Below are 14,160 nucleotides of genomic sequence, written 5' to 3'. Positions count from 1 at the left end.
AGTAAGACCTAATTCTGAATTTCTGATCCATTCACTCAGGACATATTGTACCACTTTTTACTACTCATTGGGCATCGTTGCCTAATTTAATTATTCATTTCTAGTTCTTTACATAACCTTCCATTAATTAGCATTCACACCTTGTTGGGGGTTGGCATAATGGTTAAGGTGCTTACCTCATAGACAAGAGGTACAGGCTTTGATTCTCACTAACAAAAATTGGCTGTGCTTAAGATGGCCCACAAGGGCAGTTTGCCTAGTACTTCCACATCCACCAATGTCTTTCCTTTCATTGTGAGTTCTGCCATTTGTACTATGCTAAAGGCAATGTACTAGGTTGGCAGAAAAAGAGGTTCTACTTCATTTCATTACAGTTGAATATCATTTGAAGTACCTGTCTCCCCTTTTTTCCAAAACCAATATTTTAGTTAGTTCTTAAGTTATATCTAGTTTATTGCCCTTGTATTATATACGCATGTTAGTAACAGTAGACAGAAGTGGAAGAAATACCATTGCCCTTGGTGCACTGATTAAGTCTGTTAAAAAATGTAGTTTACAAATATGGGAACAAACTATGCTTCTACTTTATTCCTTAAAGTTGTGTCAGATCCCTAACAGGTAGCATGCTTGGCTTTAGTGGAGAGGGCTGTGTGTTCTATCTCCACACCAGGAAGATGGATTATTGACACTTTAGTATGTGTGCTGTCCTCCTGATGAGACATTAAATTGAGGCCCCCATCTGCTTCAGTTGGTGGTAACTCTGCTGATGTAAAAGTTCTTATAGCACTTCTCAAAAAGAGAAGGGGTCCTTTATTTGTATTCTGTTTGCAATTAAGTTATATAAATATTATATATTTGCATATTTACACGTTTGCATCTTTTCATCATTTTTTCTTTTTTCTTTCTTTCTTTTTTTCCAACAATCACAATGGAAAAAAATAAGACATTGTTTTCTTTACTAGACCCCCACTCCTTCTTCCACAATCACCATTTTTTTAATTGCTGGAAAAAATATTTCCCATAATCTCATTAAGTCTTTCATTCCAAATAAGCCATGTAACTTAAAACATTTTTCTATTTATTTTCAGCTTATTCTCTTTTTTAATATTCCTGTAATATCCATATTTAACTTTTTGCAAAAAATTTCTTCATACAATTTCTTTCAGAATTCTTTTACTCTTTTACATATCAAAAACACATGTTCTGCTCCCCCCCACACAATACAGATAAATTATTTCATATCTCCTTTTATATGGCATATTACATTTAACAGGAAGTTTATTTAGACTTAATCTCCATAAGCAATCCTGACATTTCACCCAATTTTTACACCATTTGTTTCTTCTTTAATAGATTTTATTTTTTTTCCCATGGAATAATGTAAAATGATTGAGCCATTATTTTTTGTATCATTTCCTTTTTTTCTTTATCTCATCAGTCTTTATCTTCTGTGTTTTTATTTTCTTTAACCCCTATTAATACTCTGTAAAAATTCACAGATGTTCTAAATACTATTGTATTTATTAAATCTAAGCCACCATCTTCTTTACTCATGTATAGTATTCACTTTTTAACTGGATTCAGTCTAGAACCCCATATAACAAAGAAAATTATTTTCATTACATCTTTTTCATACATTGCTGGAATCATAAAAACACCTACTAAATATGCCATTTTACTTATCAAGACAGAATTAACCAAGTTTGCATTTTTATATGATAATTTATATATTTTCCACATTTCTTACAAGATTTTTACTTTGCCTTTTCTTTATTTCTTGATTAACAAATTCTATTCATAATACCATTATTTTAGTTAAACTGTATACCTGCTGTTTTATTATTACTTCCTAATACTTGACTTTTTTCTTTATTAAAATTCACCCCTATTCATTTTCATAATTATGTTAAATATTTAATTACTTTTCCATCCAAAGCAAATTCTTTCTTACAACAACTATATCATCTGCATATGTCATTGTTACCAGAATTTGTACATACTTTTTCATTACATATTCTGCCTTTTTCATTTTCCTTTTATTTCACTATTAAGTTCATAATTAAAACAAACAGAATACTACTCATTGGGCATCGTTGCCTAATTTAATTATTCATTTCTATTTCTTTACATAACCTTCCATTAATTAGCATTCACACCTTGTTGGGGGTTGGCATAATGGTTAAGATGCTTACTTCATAGACAAGATGTACAGAGTTTGATTCTCACTAACAAAAACTGGCTGTGCTTAAGACGGCCCACAGGGTCAGTTAACCTAGTACTTGCACAGTCTGGAAGTTAGAGCAGATAGTTAAGACTCTAATTAAACTGTTAATGAGTTGGTTCCTATGCTAATGGTGCAGAGATTCCTCCTATATTTGGCTTTGTGAGAGTTTGGCATAATGGTAAAGGTGTTTACCTTATAAACATGGGTCTATGTTCAGCTATCAAAAACACAAACTCTTAAATGGCTAAATATTGCACGTACAACAGTGATACAGAACATTACTGAGCATGTGTAACTTTGAAAATAAATTCATCGAATGGCCATAATTGGCCAGCAACCAGGAAGTAAAGTGATACATAATGTAAGTGAAGGAAACCTTTTGAATTTGCCCTTTTACCCACTGTAGTGCGATCACTGCGGGTGGTGGTGCTGTGGTAGCATTGTCGCCCCTCAGTTAGACGTTGCCCATTCAATTCTCAGTTAGAGCGTCTTCTGTATGGCGACATGCGTGAATGGGTGTTCCTTCATTGAAGGTTGTGTGTTAGGCCCGGCAAGCCAGCACGTAAAAATCTACTGCCAATTATTAGCAGACCGTAGTTCCGCTGTGGCGACCCCTAACCTGGAAAAGCCGAAAGACACAACAACAACAACAACCCATTGTAGTGCGATCTCGGAGTTGGTATATATAGTCATGTGGATGTGGGGGTGATGCCCCCAGCTTGATTGGTTGTGTATGCAATGTTGGCCAACTATGGCTATTCAATAAATGTGTATCTCTGTTTTACATACAATATTTAGTCATTTGAGGGTTTGTGTTTTTGATAGTTGAACACAGAGCATGAAAACACAAAGTGCACAGTTTCATTCTCACATGGGGTAGTTGGCTAGGCATAAAATGGCCCACAATGGCAGTTAGCATTGTATTAATCTATGACCCTATGAACCTATAAACAATCATCCACATTTTTTTTACTAAGATTGTAACTATCCATAGATTTCCATAACACTTCATGCTCTATTATGTCAAAAGCTTTGTTAACATCACCTGCCATTAATTTAACTTCTTGTCATTCCTTCATAACATCATCGACTACTTTCGTTACAGTCATTAAAATTTCTTAACGGCTTCTTCCCTTAATACAAAATATGCTTTCTTCTAATATGCTTTGCATTTTACTCTCCTTCCTCTTCTGAATATTCTTCGTAAATATATTTTAATCTGTATTATTTAATGATATTGGTGTCCATTTTTTATTTCTTCTTTATTACTTGTTTCCTTAATAATTTTAAAATTTCATTGCAGATTTCATTAGACTTAAAACCCTCTTACATCCAGTCATTCAAAATTTTTACAAAATACTTTTTGACAATCTTTTAAATTTTTATATATTTCATACCTGATCCCACCTAGACCTGCTACTGACTCTATGTTAACTTGCTTAATTACTTTAACTAATTGATTTAAAGTTATATTCTTTTTCCAATTTATTATTCATTAAGTCTATAATATTTTTAACTTACTAGTCCTTTTGGATTTCTCTCATTTCCTTCTTTTTATAAATTTATTCTGCATATCCCACCACTGTTTCCATAATTTGTGATTTATTTTTCTCATTTTCTCTATTTTTATTCTTTGTTTGTTTTATTACATTATTTTTCTCTTTTACAACATTTCTATCCAGTTCGTCTTCAGTAACGTCCTTCTCTTTTGTTACTATTCTTTCTTATTTTTTGTTTTCCCTTAACTTTTTCTGTTCCTGCTTCCTTACTTTCTTCAGTTTTATTTTCATGTCCTTTCTGTTTACATTTATAACATTCCAAATCACAATTGTTGCCCCATTCCTTGTTTTTCCACAAATATAACACATTTTTCACAATTATTCACAAAGTGTCCCTCTTTTCCACATAAGTACCGTGTTCTTATCTGTCCCCAGTACTTACCAAGCCTTAGTTCCCTTCATCATTTGTAACACTTGCTTTATTCTTTAAAGTTGTGTCAGTGGCCTAACAGGTAGCATGCTTGGCTTTTGTGGAGAGGGCTGTGTGTTCTATCTCCACACCAGGAAGATGGATTACTGACACTGTAGTGAGTGTGCTGTCCTCCTGATGAGACATTAAATTGAGGCCCCCATCAGCTTCAGTTGGTGGTAACTCTGCTGGATGTAAAAGTTCTTATAGTACTTCTCAAAAAGAGAAGGAGTCCTTTATTTGTATTCTATTTGCAATTAAGTTATATAAGTATCATATATTTGCGTATTTACACATTTACATCTTTTCATCTTTTTTTCCAACAATCACAATGGAAAAAAATAAAACATTGTTTTCTTTACTAGACCCCCACTCCTTCTTCCACAATCACCATTTTTTAATTGCTGGAAAAAATATTTCCCATAATCTCATTAAGTCTTTCATTCCAAATAAGTCATGTAACTTAAAACATTCTTCTATTTATTTTCAGCTTATTCTCTCTTTTTTAATATTCCTGTAATATCCATATTTAATTTTTTTCTCCAACAATCTTCATACAATTTCTTTCATAATTCTCTTACTCTTTTACATATCAGAAACACATGTTCTGCTGTTTCTCCTCCCCCACACACACACAATACAGATACATTCTTTCATATCTCCTTTTATATGGCATATTACATTTAACAGGAAGTTTATTTAGACTTAATCTCCATAAGCAATCCTTACATTTCACCCGATTTTTACACCATTTGTTTCTTCTTTAATAGATTTTATTTTTCTTTTTGCACAATTTCCCATGGAATAATGTAAAATGATTGAGCCATTATTTTTTGTATAATTTCCTTTTTTTCTTTATCTCATAAGTCTTTATCTTCTGTTTTTTTATTTTCTTTAGTCCCTATTAATACTCTGTATAAATTCACAGATGTTCTAAATACTATTGGATTTATTAAATCTAAGCCACCATCTTCTTTACTCATGTATAGTATTCACTTTTTAACTGGATTCAGTCTAGAACCCCATATAAAAAAAAATATTTTCATTACATCTTTTTCATACATTGCTGGAATCATAAAAACACTTACTAAATATGCCATTTTACTTATCAACACAGAATTAACCACGTTTGTATTTTTATATGAAAATTTATATATTTTCCACATTTCTTACCAGATTTTTACATTGCCTTTTCTTTATTTCTTGATTAACAAATTCTATTCATAATACCATTATTTTAGTTAAACTGTATACCTGCTATTTTATTTTTACTTCCTAATACTTGACTTTTTTCTTTATTAAAATTCACCCCTATTCTTTTTCATAATTATGTTAAATATTTTCACTATACCAATTACAAAGACATGCATCTGGAGCCTTTCTCCCCGGGCCTCCGCTGAAAATTGGCTTTGTTCCAAGTCGGACTTTCCCGGTTAACAAATGTTAAATAAATATTGAATTACCTTTCCAGCCAAAGCAAATTCTTTCTTACAACAACTATATCATCTGCATATGTCATTATTACCAGAATTTGTACACACTTTTTCATTACATATTCTGCCTTTTTTCATTTTTGCTTTATTTCACTATTAAGTTCATAATTAAAACAAACAGAATACTACTCATTGGGCATCATTGTCTAATTTCATTATTCATTTCTATTTCTTTACATAACCTTCCATTAATTAGCATTCACACCTTGCTGGGGGTTGGCATAATGGTTAAGATGCTTACCTCATAGACAAGATGAACAGGGTTTGATTTTCACTAACAAAAATTGGCTGTGATTAAGATGGCCCACAGGGGCAGTTAACCTAGTGCTTCCACAGTCTAAAAGTTAGAGAAGATAGTTAAAACTCTAATTAAACTGTTAATGTGTTGGCTCCTATGCTAATGGTACAGAGATTCCTCCCATATTTGGCTTTGTGAGAGGTTGGCATAATGGTTAAGGTGTTTACCTTACAAACATGGGTCTATGTTCAGCTATCAAAAACACAAACCCTTGAACGGCTAAATATTGCACATAAAACAGTGATACAGAACATTACTGAACATGTGTAATTTTAAAATAAATTCATTGAATGGCCATAATTAGCCAACAACCAGGAAGTAAAGTGATACATAATGTAAGTGAAGGAAACCTTTTAAATATGCCCTTTTACCCATTGTAGTGCAATCTTGGAGTTGGTATATATAGTTATGGGGGTGTGGGGGTAATGCCCCCCAGCTTGATTGGTTGTGTTTGCAATGTTGGCCAACTATGGCTATTCAATAAATGTGTATCTCTGTATTACATACAATATTTAGCCATTTGAGGGTTTGTGTTTTTGATAGCTGAACACAGAGCATGAAAACACAAAGTGCACAGTTTCATTCTCACATGGGGTAGTTGGCTAGGCATAAAATGGCCCACAATGGCAGTTAGCATTGTATTAATCTATGAGCCTATGAACCTATAAGCAATCATCCACATTTTTTTACTAAGATTGTAACTATCCATAGATTTCCATAATACTTCATGTTCTATTATGTCAAAAGCTTTGTTAACATCACCTGCCATTAATTTAACTTCTTGTCATTCCTTCATAACATCATCGACTACTTTCGTTACAGTCATTAAAATTTCTTAACAGCTTCTTCCCTTAATACAAAATATGCTTTATTCTAATATGCTTTGTATTTTACTCTCCTTCCTCTTCTGAATTGTGTCTTTCAGCTTATCCTGGTCAGGGGTCACCACAGCAGAACTCCGGTCCACTAATGATTGGTAGAAGATTTTTACATGCCGAGTTACCAGCCCTGATGCACAACCTTCAACGAAGGTATGCCCTTTCATGCCTGTCTCCCCACAGAAGACACTTTAGCTGAGAATCGAACGGATAACGTCTTGCTGTGAGTCAACAATGCTACCGCAGCACCTATTCTTCGTAAATATATTTTAATCTGTATTATTTAATGATATTGGTGTCCATTTTTTATTTCTTCTTTATTACTTTTTTCCATAAGAACTTAAAAATTTCATTGCAGATTTCTTTAGACTTAAAACCCTCTTACATCCAGTCATTCAAAATTCTTACAAAATGCTTTTTGCCAATCTTTTAAATTTTTATATATTTCATACCTGATCCCATCTAGACCTGCTACTGACTCTATGTTAACTTGCTTAATTACTTTAACTAATTGATTTAAAGTTATCTTCTTTTTCCAATTCTTTATTCATTAAGTCTATAATATTTTTAACTTACTAGTTCTTTTGGATTTCTCTCCTTTCCTTCTTTTTATAAATTTCTTCTACATATCCCACCACTGTTTCCATAATTTACTATTTATTTTTCTCATTTTCTCTACTTTTATTCTTTGTTTGTTTTATTGCATTATTTTTCTCTTTTACAACATTTCTATCCAGTTCTTCTTCAGTAACTTCCTTCTCTTTTGTTACTATTCTTTCTTATTCATAGGTTCATAGGTTCATAGGTAGATACTAGGCTATCTGCCCTAGGGTATTTATAAGCCTAGCCAGAGTGTATTTGGCTTTTGCCTCCCTATTAGATTAGCCTACTGGGCCTCTGTATAGTAGGTCACAGAAGCTAGCCCTTTAAGGTTAGTTTACCATGCCTCTGTCGAGCAGAGACACAGAAGAAATCCCAGGGGTGAATTTGTGATTTCCCATCCATGCGTCCAGATTTTGCTTGAAGAGGGTCAGCGGGGGGCTATGTCCAACATGAATTGGCATTTTATTCCAGAGTGAGAGGAGCCTCTGGGAAATGAATCTGTCCCTCCAGCATGTCCTATTTATTTTTGTGCTGAGGTTTAAGTCCCTGGAGCGTGTAGCTCTAAGGGATTTGGATTTTTTGAGGTGGAGCATGTCCATTAATTCTGGGTTAGACATGGCTTTGTACGTCAGGCATAGATTGCCTCTGAGTAGGTGGTAAGCAACTGAGTAGAGCTGGAGTTTCTTTAGTCTAGCTGCATAGGACATCTGTTTGTAGCCCATGATCCTCTTGGTGAGGTACTTTTGGGGTCTCTCCAGTTGCTGCAGGTGTCGGGTAAGGTACATCCCAAAAGGGGCATTGTATTCAATTATGGGCCTGATGAGTGACGAGTAGAGGGGCACAATGACCTCTCTTGATCTAGATGCAAACCCTTTCGTGATAAGGTGGGCTATATAGAAGGTCTTTCTAACCAATTTGGCAACGTGATTATCAAAGGAGAGATTACTATCTACATTGATCCCCAAATCTCTAATTACTTCTTCCGTACTTAATGGATTACCACCTATGTGGTAATTTCTGGGCACTTTGTTTTTCCCAAAGGGGATGATTATGCACTTTTTAGCATTTAGCTTGAGGCCGTGGTTCTGGCACCAAGCATCCATCTCCGTGAGACCCTTTTGGAGGATGCTTGTGTCAGCTGGAGAGTCGATTATGGCTCCCAGTTTGCAGTCATCTGCGAACTTTGTCAGCCATAGTCCCCCCGTGTTAGCCTGAACCTCAGAGAAGTATATACCGAATAAGAGAGGTCCCAGAACTGAGCCTTGTGGGACACCACTTGTAACTGGTTTGGATTCGGATGTGGCACCTGTGATTCTGACCATGTGGGTTCTATCCCTGAGCTAGTTTGCAACCCATCTTATGATATAGGGGTTGATATTTAAGCTGGTAAGCTTATTTATGATGCCCGATTGGGGTAATGTGTCGAAGGCTTTTGAGAGGTCCAGGTTGGCTGTATGGACTACCTTGCCCTCATCTATGGCTTTGGTAACTATTTCAAAGAAATCAACTAGGTTTAAGAAGTAAGATCTGCCCTTAACAAAGCCGAATTGGGTAGGGTCCAGTGTCTGGAGGCTCCCAATGTCTTTGTTTATGAGTTCCATGATAATACGCTCCATAGCTTTGCTGACCAGACTAGTCAGGCTTATCGGGCGATAGTTCCCGGGGTCTGTTGTCACGACACCTTTGTTCTACCTTAACTTTTTCTGTTCCTACTTCCTTACTTTCTTCAGTTTTATTTTCATGTCCTTTCTGTTTACATTTATAACATTCCAACTCACAACTGTTGCCCCATTCCTTATTTTTCCACAAATATAACACCTTTTTTTTCACAATTATTCACAAAGTGCCCCTCTTTTCCACATAAGTACCATGTTCTTATTTGTTCCCAGTACTTACCAAGCCTTGGTTCCCTTCAACATTTATAACACTTGCTATATGTATAATCTTATAATTTTCCATTTTCGAAATGACATTATGTTCCATCCCCCAGTCCCTAAATCTCTGTCATCATATAATTTTGCAATATCTAACACTTTTTTACAAATTCATTTACGTGCCTTTTTAAAGTCACTATCTATCTCTGTATGAAACTGAAAATGTGACGTTTTCTTTGCTTCTCTAAAAGCAGTCTTCATCACATATTCATTCCATGGATTTTCATTTCTCTTGTTTTCAAAGTCACTGATAAAGTTCTCCATGCTTTGCACAGTCTGAAAAATAATGTCTCAAAAAGTTTATTTATGAGAATAAATGCTCTTACCTCTTGAATGTTAATGCCCAGAAGTAAAATAACATTGTCCCGTACCTCATACCTGCTTAGTGCCACTTCACATATAATTTGCAGTCACATCACTAATTTTCTTTCTGTCTCCTCCTCTCTTATCTTTTACATCATATCCTATCATAACACTTCATTGCCTTTCTTGAGTTCATTTTGATTTATCATCTCACTCAAAATATCAACCTGCAACCCTCTTGTCTGTACCATTTTTTTGATTCTGCAAATAGATTCTGTTGAAAAAAAAAGATACAAATCTATCTCCATGCCACCTCTTGAGCCAGCATTCACTTTTGCTCCCTCAGTTCTGATTGCCATAGCATGCAACATCCTCCCATCCACCAGTACAGTAGAATAGAGATAAGTGCTAATAATCACTGATTGTACTTATCGGGATTACTATAACGAAGTAGAGGAAGTTCTCCAATATGCTGGCCAAATTTCTCCTAGTAGTATAAATACCACATTCAACCTCACATGAAAAGAAGTCACTAGCCTAGTGGAAGTAACGTGGTCAACAAAGGATAAGCAAATTAAATAAATACATGTTGTTGAGATCATGCCGTGTCCTACTTCTAAGCCTAGATAAGCAGGAAACAGCTCTTAGCTAATGGGTCTACACGGGCCCTTTCCTATACCTTCTGCCAGATATTCTATCACAGTGTTTCATAGGCTGCAGATCAAAGTAATGAAATCTTCAGAATGCCTGAATACCATTAAAACAGTAGCACACATGCATCATAGATAGTGCTTTCTCTTTACTTTTCTGTTTTAAATTGTCTAAAAACAACTACATTCTAACCCAATTTCTAAAACATTGCATCCTCGTTTGCAAATTTCATGTGTACTGCTTCCCCAATCAATGCCTCCGACATCAGTGTTCATTATATATCTGTCCCATGGCCTCTAAAACCTGTCCTATGCAGACAGGCTCAAATCACTGTCACTCTACTCGGTATTGTACAGATTGCTCAGAGGTGATCTGTGTCTCGACTACAAGGCAATCTCAGACCCTGCCCTACTAGAGATGCTCCGTATCCATAAGTCTAACTTCTCATGCATTACCCACTCAAAAGGCCTGACTCTAATATGTAACATCAACAAAACCTGCTGGAAAGACAGGTTTGTCTCCCAGAGGCTGCTCCCTCTCTGGAATAGACTTCCCATACACGTCAAACAAGGTACGTCACTGACCCTCTTCAAGTGCAACCTTGATGAGTGGATGGGAAAAATTTGTCCCAGGGGTCCACCTGTGCTCCTCATTAATAGGGGTAGCAGGTGCTGATTGAGGTTGTTTTTGAGGATAAAATCTTGGTTAGGCCTAGTAACCTCCTATGATCCTATGATCCTATGTGCTCTGCACATATAATGGTTGTTTTTATGTCCAATTTTACTAGTATCAATGTATGCCACTTTACTACCTTAAACTTCTTATATATGTATACATTTGCTCATTTTAATCTATCTTAATAAATTTGAATTTTATTTATTTATTTGTTTTTGTTTACCAGGAAAGTCTACTGGGTCGACAGAAACCATTTTCAGCAAAGACCTGGGGAGAAAAGCTCCACAGTACAAAAAAATGACAGCTTAAGTTTACAAAAGGTGAAATTACAATAAAATTATAAAGATATTATAATGAAATGCAAGGAAATAGCATATACAAGTTTAATGCTCTGGAAAAACATGTTTCTTACACTGATGTTGCGCATTGTTTCAGTTTTATGGTAATAGGAATGAACTTTGAAAATAAAAAGGGGGAAGACACTAGGTTGAAACAGAAGAAATTGAAGCTCAGTGGATTATAAGACTGAGGGCTAATGCTGGCCATGAACTAAATGACTGCATACCTTTGAGACCTACCTTGAAATCTAGACCATTACATAAGAAATAACTAGGTAGGATATATTTTTAATATTATTCCTGTGGCTGTGTTTAGTAGATTTTATATAAATATAGGTATATGTACTGTATTTCTGTGAAGATAACACATACATATTTTTTATATATGTTATGTTCCTTTAAGTCTGTAAAGTATTCTGTCATGATTTTAATTTTGTATTTAAACTGGTGTGGTTTTATGTGTTTGATATTACACCTGATGAAGCTACTGGTGAAAGTGCTTGTGTTTGATTAAATCTACTGTTTTTGAACCTGGAGCCTTGCCTATGCTGGTTTTGTGCTAGCATATACAAGTGTTGCGATGAACCTGAAACAGGAGTACTGTTAAAAAAATATATAGGGCAGGATTCACGAAGCCTCTGTGTAAGAGTTACAAGGCTTACACGGAGGCTGCAGTTAAATGGTGTGACGTCAGCATGCCATGCATATTCATGAGGGCATGCTGACTCACACCTAAGGCTAACACGGTCCGTGTAAGAAAGTAGGAGGCGTGTCCGTAGGGCGAGCCCTGCAAACGGACACGCCCCCAGAAGAGTAACAGTCCCGACAGTAAACCCCCACGACAGAGAGTCCGCGTAAATGTCAATAAACACAACACAACACATGCCCCCATAGACTATAAACATAAAATGGAAAAATGAACATGTTATATTTTTTTATAAGTTTCAAAGATGTTTGCCCATGAGCTCGCTCGTGTGCGCGGGCGTGCCCGTCACTTAGCCACAGTTAGCAGTCAGTGGAAAAGCATATAAGATCTAAATATGCAAAGTAAGCCAAGAAGCAATAGCGTAGCGGTAGTGATGTCAGCTGAAGAGGAGGCAGTCATGGTTCGAGCCCCCACAACATCAATTTTTATATTTAGTGAAATAAGCACGAAACAATTCCCTGACATATATGTACATGTATAAAATTATTTTTATGTAAAATGTAATGAAATGGGCAATGTATTATGAAGAAATGTGTGATAATAAAAAAAAAATGTCAGAAGTGCCTATAGCTGAGCTACACTCTAACAAGCTGAGTATATCTGCCCGTAGGTGAGCAGTGGTTTAACAGGTGTAAAATGAGTGCCCGGGGTTGAGCAGAGTTCTAACACACTGAAACTGTGTGCCCATAGCTGAGTTGAGCGTAATATGCGTGCTGACAGCCAAACGGTGCGTAAACCAGCGTGACCCATTTGCGCGGAGCTGCGCACCGCGCCAACAAGCTAACGGACAGGCAATGTTGAGCAAGCTGCATCAAAACTGCCTTTACACAGACACACCTTCTAGCCTGTGTAGACAGTCATAAAATACAAAAAGCAATGGCCAGGCTCGAACTCAGGATACCATGCACCATAGTCAAAGTACTGAACCACTAAGCTATGACAGTTGCTCTTAGAAATGCAGTAATAGCATATATATAGGAATGAATGGAAAGAGAAGCATGACAAAGCAGGTTTTGTGAAGCTGATACATTTCCAAAATGGCCAATCACAGATAAGTGCAGGAAAAACGGCATATATAAGCCCCATAGGTGGGAATACACAGCATAACTGATTGTGGAACCGATTTGCAGTCAGGATGGCAGGTGTAGGAGAGGGTAGTTACTTCCAAGCACAGCATTGGGGCATTGAGGAGTCCAAATATATGGTTTGGCTCCTCGTCCACGATCATGAGGCCCAACTCATGCAGGGCCAGGTCCTGTGGGGAGCATACAAGGCTGAGGCGTGGGACCGGTTGACACATTATCTCACCAGTGCCACAGGAATACCAAGGACTGGTGAACAGGTCCGTCACCACCATGTGGACCTGAAGTGACGGAAACAGGACCAACTGAACCGTTGGATCCAGGAGGCCCGGCAAATGCCCAACGCCCCACTACTGAGTAAGTTACATGTAATTATTTATGTAGAAAGTTAACCTAGCTGATATTATGGAGATGTGTATTCCAATATTACTTCATTTATATTTCAGCTGCAGGTGTCCATTCCGCGAATTGTCGAGCCTATGCTGATAGGCATGTGCTGTTGCGCCACCAGGCAGGTTAGTAATTCTCTCCCTGTAACTGTTAAAAAATATAAGTATGACAGCTTGCAAAAGAGTGCAGTGTAGTCACCTATTGATATAAAGTGCAAGTAAACAGTGTAAGAGAGATTCTGCTAGTACTGTGTGATTACATAAGTGTGATGCAGCCTGTAATCCAAAAATAAAAATGAAACAAGTCTGAAATAAAGATGTTCCACCTGTAATATAATAGTACATAACCTGCAGCAGGCTGAAAATTACAGCTACACAAGCTGAGTAAAACACATGTGTGAAATATATCCCCATTTAAATTCTGAAACATGACACAAGTGAGACTGTTGTAAAGGATTGTTATAACTAAGTAAAACATGTCAATAAAGCCTAGAATTAAGTACCATCCTGAATTGTAAAAATAAAACAAGTGAGAGTGTGAGAAAGAGGTATGAATCCACCAATAAAGTTGTAATAACTCCTGAATAAAGTATACTGCAGTCAGTACAAAATGAAATG

This window comes from Protopterus annectens, chromosome 3.part0 (assembly GCF_019279795.1).
Source record: "Protopterus annectens isolate FY-2018-M chromosome 3.part0, PAN1.0, whole genome shotgun sequence".
NCBI classification, from domain to species: Eukaryota; Metazoa; Chordata; order Ceratodontiformes; family Protopteridae; genus Protopterus; species Protopterus annectens.
Note: the sequence above shows the minus strand (reverse complement) of the source record.